A 9,101-nucleotide genomic window follows, 5' to 3' on the forward strand; every position below is an offset into this window, starting at 1 on the left:
AACCCCAGAAGGATGCTCTCCTGTAAGACTGAGTGCATGAGCAGACAGGAACAAACACTCATGGCAAGAACAAAGTGAATTGCACTGCAAATCTCTTCTCTGTGCTGTTCAAGGGGTGCCACTGCTCCAGCACATTGTCCTGTGCTAGAAACAGTCCAGAGTGTGCCAGAACACAGCAGCAGTCCTGCTACAGCACCCAGAGCTCAGCAAATCCTCTCTGAGCTGCCTCAGTGCCCAGAGAGCAGGATCCCCTCCAGCCAGCAAATCCTGGACCAAGTGTGGTGTAAAGCCTTTAAACTTTGTGTGTGGTGTAGAGCCTTTATGTGTGATGTAAAGCCTTTTAAAAAAGGAGTTCTTGTGCAAGTGGGGTAAGTGCTGGCTTGTAACACCTGAGAACAGAGACAGAGAAGCCAGTCCCAAATCCCTGACAAGGCAGAGCCAGGCAGGGGAGCCCAGCAGAGCTGAAGTTCCTCTGGCCCAGAAGTCCAGAAGGGAAAGATGAGCATGGACACACCAACCCCACTGCTCCTGACCACGGGAGCAAAGTGTGTCCTGAAAAGAGAAGCAAGGAGCTGTTTCTGGCACAGAGCAGGGCTCTGGTCCCTGCTCCAGGGATGGGAGCAGAAGTAGAATTGCAAAAAGCTGAGTCAAAATTTTCTGTTCTGATGTTACTCAGTTCTCATTTAGAAAAGGCCTTGGTCTGGCCCTAAAAAGAAGGCTGAGCTCAATGATTGCCTGTGCATCCCAAGTTCCCCCAAATCTACAGGTGTGACTTCATGTTACCTGCAATCATCTCCCCCCCAGTTCCCAGGAAGAGCTGGGGGGGTATAGAAATGTGCTTTTTGTTGATGGAGTGACAAAACTGTCCTTTGTCCCCTCAAAAAGGAAAGAAGCCTGGAAGTTTTCTCCTTGATAAAGTGAAAAAGCCATCTCACAGGCCTCAGGGACTTCACCTTAAACTTAGGGACAGCTAACTGGACAGAAGCCAAAAGGTCCTGCTTGGGCAATTCACTAGAAAAAGAAAAACTAATTGCTTTTGGGAGGTGTTTTAATAGGAGCAAGAACTTCTTACACTTGGCTCAGCTTTTCTCTGTTTGTTATTTTGCCTTTTAATTAAACCTTTTTGTTTCCCACACTGCAACAGAAGCTATCTTACTGATTTGATGCCTCCAATGGTAGCTGAGTTATCTTGGGTATGTTACAGACTTTTAAGAGCTTATGAGACCTTGGATAGATATTCACCTCGTGGATGAATCTATCCCCCATTTTACTTTGCAATCAGAAACCCCTGATCTCACTCACACTCTTCTGACCTCAGACCAAGTTCCATGCATCTCTTTTCCTTTTTTAGACAGTTAATGCTCTTACAGGGAGAGACAGATGGCACCCATTTGCAGATGTCAAACACTTGCCTCACGTGGCACGTTCACTGTTGGATTCCACCAGAGGCTCATGGCTCAGATACTGAGATTTCAGTCACAATCACCAGCTTGAAACGTGAAGCAAACGCTCCCTGACCAGGTCTGGCCACAGTTACATCACTCACTGCTTCTGATTCTTTTTTAAATCATTTGTAGGTTGGAGTACAGCAGAGGGATTAAATGCCTGGAGTGCAGGAAGAAGAATATTGGAAGTGGGTGCTAAAGAAGAGATGGAGAAAGAATAAAAAATTGTCACTGCTGCACTCGTGGGAGGGAAAGGGCAGGACCCACATGTCTCAGCACATGTGAAGCTGATTTGGGAGCAATGCCACAGGGTGTTTGTGATGAATATTCTGATTCACACTTGGCTCTCCTTCCATGCAAACTTCCCCAGGTGCGCAGTGGAGCAGGCAGGTGTGACCCTCTTGGCACAGAACAAAGCAGCTGTGAAGCTGTGAAGTTCCCTCAGAACTCAGCTCTCGGGGCTTCTAGTTTTTTGTTTCTTTTCCTGTTTTTGAGCCCAGGTTTCTGAGCTCCCTGGCGAGTGGCTGGAAGCACAGGGAATGTGCTGCTCCCTCTGGGAGGGCAGTGGTGGTTCCTTGTGTCTGCTCACAGCTGCTCCCTGTCAGCAATGAATGCACCTGGACCTGCTCAGCCCTGGGGCAGCTTTGGGGCACTTTGCCAACATTGCCCATCCCCAAGGGAAGTGCTCTGTAAGGTACTAAAGCAGCCTCCTCACTCTTAATTCTGGAAACTAAAGGGCAGCACAATTGTGACCGTGTTCACAGGGATCCGAGGATGAGGAAGAGACGAGGATCTGACTCCATGTTTCACAAGGCTGATTTATTATTTTATGATATATATTACATTAAAACTATACTAAAAGAATAGAAGAAAGGATTTCATCAGAAGGCTGGCTAAGAATAGAAAAAGAAAGAATGATAACAAAAGCTGTGTCTTGGACAGAGAGTCCGAGCCAGCTGGGCTGTGATTGGCCATTAATTAGAAACAACCACATGAGACCAATCCCAGATGCACCTGTTGCATTCCACAGCAGCAGATAACCATTGGTTACATTTTGTTCCTGAGGCCTCTCAGCTTCTCAGGAGAAAAAATCCTAAGGAAAGGATTTTTCAGAAAATATCATGGCTACACACAAGCACAGTGCTGACACAGCCACGTGTTTTGGACACATTAAACCAGTGTGGTTATTCCAAAGTGCCTCACCTGCCCACCTTCATCCCATGGCAGCTTCCAAAGCACAGGGAGCCACTAGCAAATGCACAGCCGAGCATCCAGGGTGCAGGAAAAATACCACAAAAGTCAAATTAAGTATCATACACAAGGTGGCTGCTGGTCAGGAACAGAAATGCTCTGATTCCCTCCACAGATACATTCATTTTGTCTGTGTTCAGTACCTGAGCTGTGCTGCTGACCATGCAGGGGAGCCTGGAGCACAGGGACAGCAAGGGAGCCCCCCATGCTCACCTGGTACTCAGCAGGCTCAGGATCCCACATTTCAGCAGGTACAGGGGGTACATGGGGTCCTCCTGAGCTGCAAAAAGCCTCAGATAGCACAGGGGAGTCTCCAGTAATCAGTGTTTGCACCCCCATGATATCAGCTCTTCTCAGTGCTACCAAAAATGTCACAGGCAGAGAATCAGGGTCATGAGCACGATTGGAAAGTCCAGGTAATTTTCACTGGGACTGCTGCCTTGGTGGCCACAAAAAATGTCATATCTGGGTCTACCACAACTCTCCTCCCAGGGAAGGAATGGGTTTGGTTTGGTTTCTCTGAGAGTTATCAGGCCCTGGCACAGCTTGCTCAGAGAAGCTGTGGCTGCCCCATCCCTGCAAGTGTCCAAGGCAAGGCTGGACGGGGTTTGGAGCAACCAGGGACAGTGGAAGGTGTCCCTAAACCCGAAATAAAACACTGATCCTTAATCCCCAAATAACATACAGAGACCACAAAACCATAAATAAAATACAGAGATCCCCTAAGCCCCAAATAACATACACAGACTCCAAAACCCTAAATAAAACACTGAGATCCCCTAAGCCCCAAATAACATACACAGACCACAAAACCCTAAATAAAACACTGAGATTTCCTAATCCCCAAAAAATACATAGGGACCCCTAAATCCTAAATAAAACACAGAGATCTCCTAAGCCCCAAATAACTCACAGGAACCCCTAAACCCCAAGTAAGACACTGAAATCACCTAAGCCCCAAATAACACACAGCGACCTCTAAACCCCACATAAAACACCGAGATCTCCTAATCCCCAAAAAACACACAGCGACCCCAAAACCCCAAATAAAACACTGAGATCTCCTAAGACCAAATAACACACAGCGACCTCTAAACCCTAAATAAAACACCGAGATTTCCTAATCTCCAAAAAACACACAGGGACCCCTAAATCCTAAATAAAACACCGAGATCCCCTAAGCCCTAAATAACGCTCAGGGACCCCAAAATGCCCAAAAACGCCCCAAAATCCGCCGCACCCCGCGCGGCCCCAGCGCGCCCTCTGCCGGTGCTTCGGGGCCCTGCACGGACCGGGGGCCCCGGGGCTGCCGTGGGGATTTGGGGGTCCTGGAGCCATGATGGGGATTTGGGGGTCCTGGGATCATGATGGGGATTTGGGGGTCCTGGGGCCGCGATGGGGATTTGGGGGTCCTGGGGCCGCGATGGGGATTTGGGGATCCTGGGACCATGATGGGGATTTGGGGGTCCTGGGGCCGCGATGGGGATTTGGGGATCCTGGAGCCATGATGGGGATTTGGGGGTCCTGGGGCTGCGATGGGGATTTGGGGGTCCTGGGACAGTGATGGACATTTGGGAGTCCAGGGGCTGCCATGGGGATTTGGGGGCGATGGGGATATGGGGATCCTGGGACAGTGATGGAGATTTGGGAGTCCAGGGGTTGCCATGGGGATTTGGGGGTCCTGGGGCTGCGATGGGGATTTGGGGGTCCAGGGATTGCCATGGGGGTTTGGGGGTCCTGGGGTTTGGGGTCTCTAGCCACAATGGGTGTTTGAGGGTCCTGCTGCCACAATGGGGATTTGGGGTCCTGAGGGTGCCATGGAGATTTTGGGGTCTCTGCTCTGCCGTGTCCCCCTTGCACAGAGCTCACTGGGAATGGAGGTTTTCCCCCCTCCCAGGGAAGAATCCCTTCCCAATTTCCCATCTATCCCTGCCCTCTGGCAGTGGGAACCATTCCCTGTGTCCTGTCCCTCCAGCCCTTGTCCAAAGTCCCTCTCCAGCTCTCCTGGAGCCCCTTTAGGGGCTGAAAGAGGGTCTGAGGTCCCTCTGGAGTCTCCTCTTCTGGACTGACACCCCAACCCTCCCATCCTTTACTCACTGCCAGCTCTGACCATCCTCAAGCCTCCTCTGGCCCAACAGGTCCCTGTCCTCCCTGTGCTGAGGCCACCAGGGCTCCATCCTGCAGCAAGGAGAGCATTTAGCAAAATGTCCCCTCTGGCTCCAGCTGCAGGTTTAGGTGCTGTTTAAGCCTCTGAAAATCTCAGCATTAATGTCATGGTGGAGGTTGAATCTCTGGCTTCTGTCAGTCCAAACAGGCATCAGAGACAGGTCCCCAAAAAGCAAATCTATTAAATGGTGTTAATTCAATGAACCTGCAGCAGATACAAAAGCTGTCACCTGATTAAATCACGTTTAAATTAGTGCTGTTATCTGTGGAAATAAAAGATGGGGCAGTTATCTGTGGAAATAAAAGATGCAGCCTTGGTGGAACACATGTTTGCAAATCCTCCCAAGCCAAGGGAGCCGGGGCAGAGCCAACTGCGGCACCTGCAGGCTCCCAGGAAGGATTCACTGCAAGGCACAGCCAGAGCTGCTCCTGCCACAGCTCCATCCACACCAGCACAGCTGCAGCAAACTGAAACCTCAGCTTCTGGTCTTGTTGGCAAAGAATATAACCAAAAAATACTCCCAGGCAAAACCCTTCCCTTTGTTCTTAAAGCACCAGAACTGTGTAGCACAGCCCAGTGTCAGGGGGAAAAAAATCATGGAACAGGTTACATGGAAAACAGTGATGCTCACCACACTGTGAGCTTGATTTTCCTTTTCTCAGCTCAGTAACAATGGCTTCTCTTTCCTATCACTGTCTTTTTTCCCATGCTGAAAATTGGTGGTTTTTATAAGGTATTTAGGAGGGCTTGTGGTCCAGAGGTACAACCACTCCTGCCCACTGTATTTATAAGCTTTCAAGGAGAATATGACGAGGGAGAAAAAAGTAATAATCCTGGTGTAGGTTATGCCTGTGCAAAATGGAAGCGTGAAGGAGCAGGGTGGAGGCCACAAAGACCAAAGAGAGGGTGGGAGGGATGTCTGCACATCCTCTGGGAAGTGGGTGCTCCGTTCTGCTGTGCTCCAGATGCTCATAAATCTCCCGCCCTGGTGAGGCAAGACGTGCCTTGAAGCAAAATGCTGCTCAATAGAAGATTGCTGCCACATAAATAACATTAAAATTGTCAGGACATCCCCATATCATGATTCTGGAGATCTTAGTTCCCAGCTGCACCCACCCAGAGGCAAATTAGGAATCAACAGTGAGGTAAATAATGGTTTTCAGGTTATAGCTACAGCTCCCCTGGGACCAAAACTGGAACTTGGCTGAATGCAGACTTTTACTTCGTCTGTGTCACTTTAGTTACTACTATGCCTTTCTCAATTTTATTTAGCACACCATGAATGCTTTTTAAAACTGATAAATATAAAAATATAAACTGATTTTCCCCCTTATTTTTCTGTGCAGTTTGAGAGCCCTGTTGGGACATCAGTTACATACACAAGGACAGCTGACCCTTAGCACTGAAACCTTGAACAGAATCTGCCTTTGGCAGTTCCCAGCCCTGCAGCTTTCCCTTTCCCTCTCACTCCCACCCCTCTGGGGGTCAGCTGCATCCTTGGGCATCCCTCTTTGAAAATGCTGAGCCCTGAAAAAGGCTCAGCACTTCCCAGTTCTGTTTCCCGAACTTGTAGCCTCTCTTTTTCAAAAATGAAAGAAGAAGAAAAAAAAAAAGACTGATTCAGGTTTTGGCAGCTCTCCTCTCACAGAAGAATATTCCACGCCTGCACACAAAAGGGAATTTTTAGTCAACCAGAAGAAAGAATCAAAATAAAAAACGCAAACAATTACCCAAAAAAATTGCCACACTCAGTAGTTTTTGTGACTGCTGCTACTGGCTCAGTAGAGAGGCTGGTCCCTTGCCTAATCTTGAGCTCAGAAAAAGACAGATCATCTTTAAGTTTGCAGTGTTGTTGGCCCAGCTACAGAGGATAGGATTTCCCTCAAGCCTTTGCTCAGTGATGACTCCAAAAACAACAACTCGCCCCGAGGCTGGAAATTCTGCTTCAGAGGGATTTTGTTCGTGTTCCGTAAATGATACACAAATTTTCATCTGAGCGGATGGAAAATGTTTGAAAGCTGCAGAAGGCAGGGAATGAGACCAGTCCCGAGATGGAAATAATTTCCTTAATTCCTTGCAGCGCTGCTGTCACTTCCAGCCATCTGTTAGCTGGGAAGTCTCTGATAATCCAGGGAGCAGCCTGGGCAATGGAACCTCCTGAAAGCAGAGATCACAAAGAGTTCACTTATTGCTCTACAGTAGGAAAGGAAGTGGGCGGGGGAAAGGAATGAAAGGATGAAACACGCAGCTCGTACCCTCCTGGCTCCAGGATAAAAGATTTGCTTTAAAGAAAACCCTGGTAATTTCATACTCCCTTAAGGAGAAATGGTGTCCAAGATGTGGAGTGAGCAGCGGTCAGAGGCAGGGTTCTGTGAGCCCAATTATCTTCATTATGGGGTTAGATTGTCATTTTAATCCCACAGGCCTGGGGATTTTCCCAGCAGCCTGGTCAGGATGTTGAGAACAGCTTTTAGCAGTGGCTGGCTGAACACTGCAAGAAAAGCAACAGAGATGGGTTTCCCACCCATCCAGGGAATGACTTGCACCAAAACTCTGCCCCTGACAGGTTCTCAGTCTCAGTGATATCTGTAGCAGTGTTGCCTTTTGTCCTTCTTGTTTTGGGATTTCATGTTGTTTGGTGTCTCTTTACAGACTAAGAGGGGCATGAGCTTCTCTCTGCTCTTGGCTGTCAGATCCAGCTCTGTGGCACCTCAGGTATGCCTAAAGGATATGTTTAGGTTGAGTGTAGTGCAGGGGTGTAAAAAATGTCTAAACCTAATATTCAAACCTTGGAAAAATGATGAAATCTGTAAATACAGAACAGGAAGTAAGAAAAATTTATGTTCAGATGTTCCTCTGGACTGCAGCTTGAGAAAGGACCTGAAAGGTTTCAATTTGTTGCCAAGTCAGTGGGGTTTTTGGTAACTCTGGGAGAGCCTCAGTGCTGCAATTGTTAACCTAAGTTGGTCAAACATTTCAAGTTCCTATCTCATCTTAGTCATGGCATGGAAAAACACTTGAAATCTATCTAATCAAATGGTTCACCAGCTGAGATAGGCCTGATGAGAACCACATTTGCTAATGCTGATAGAGCTTGAGCTCAGCTCCTGCCAGCTGAAGTGCAGCCTGGCACTTGGACATGTCACACTTGGACATGTCACCCTTGGATGTGTCACCCTTGGATGTGTCACACTTGGACATGTCACCCTTGGACATGTCACCCTTGGATGTGTCACCCTTGGACGTGTCACCCTTGGATGTGTCACCCTGTTGAGGGCACACTGACCACCACAATCCCCCATGGATGCCTTGGGGAAAATGTGCCCTGAGGGGCTGCCATGCTCCAGCAAGGGGACAAACTGGCAGTTTCTGCTTGAAATTTGTATGGCAAAGAAAACAGGAGCCTCCTGTCTGGCATCATCCCCCTGACAGCAGTGGTGGTGCCTGCCTGAGGCACAGAGCAGTGCAAAATCCCCATCCCCAGCCCTGAGCCCACAGCTCTGCTCTTCCCAGCCAGCCTTTCCTGCTGGTTTGCAGAGTTCTGTGCCAGCTGAAACAAGAGCCTGAGAGTACACAGGGCTCAGGCAGGTGCAGGGTTCAATTTTGGGCACATGACCTCTGGAAAGGTTGCAGTGATGCCTCAGGTTTGGCTTTTCTGTGTTTCCCATTCTGTGCTGCTTTAGTGTGTGGGTCTGGGTTCACATCAGGGGATGCTGAGCTCTGTGCACAGAGCAGGGAGACAAAACAATTCCTGCTCCAGCTGGGCACCAAGGACAAATGATCCCAATCTCAGCCCAAGAGCACAAACCCCGTGGGCTGGAGAGAGAAAAACAAGCAGGGTGGGACTGCATGGGCTAAAGCTGGAATGGGACAATGAACTGCAAGATGCAAATGGAGCAGAACTGATAAAAGTGAGAGACCCTGTGACCAGTTGTGCATTTTGGGACCATTTTGGTTCATCTTGTCTGGGCTCTTGTGCTGTCCAAGGCGGATCCAGGGAGACCTTTTAACAAATCCCTACTTTATTCTTTAGCTCAGTTCAGTCTCTGTTCTAGGGCAGCCTTCTCAAGGCATCAGAGTGTGGCAGGAACAGGGGTAAGAGCTGTCAGCATCCTGGTCACTGCTTCCTGCAGGAAATGTCCTGACTTTGGGGGCTCAGCTGGGCACAGCACACAGCAGGAGCAGCAGGGGTGAAGGTTTGTGTCACAAAGCACGTTATCAGAGTGTTATCTGCTCTA

The sequence above is a fragment of the Molothrus ater genome, chromosome 8 (genome assembly GCF_012460135.2).
Source record: "Molothrus ater isolate BHLD 08-10-18 breed brown headed cowbird chromosome 8, BPBGC_Mater_1.1, whole genome shotgun sequence".
NCBI classification, from domain to species: domain Eukaryota; kingdom Metazoa; phylum Chordata; class Aves; order Passeriformes; family Icteridae; genus Molothrus; species Molothrus ater.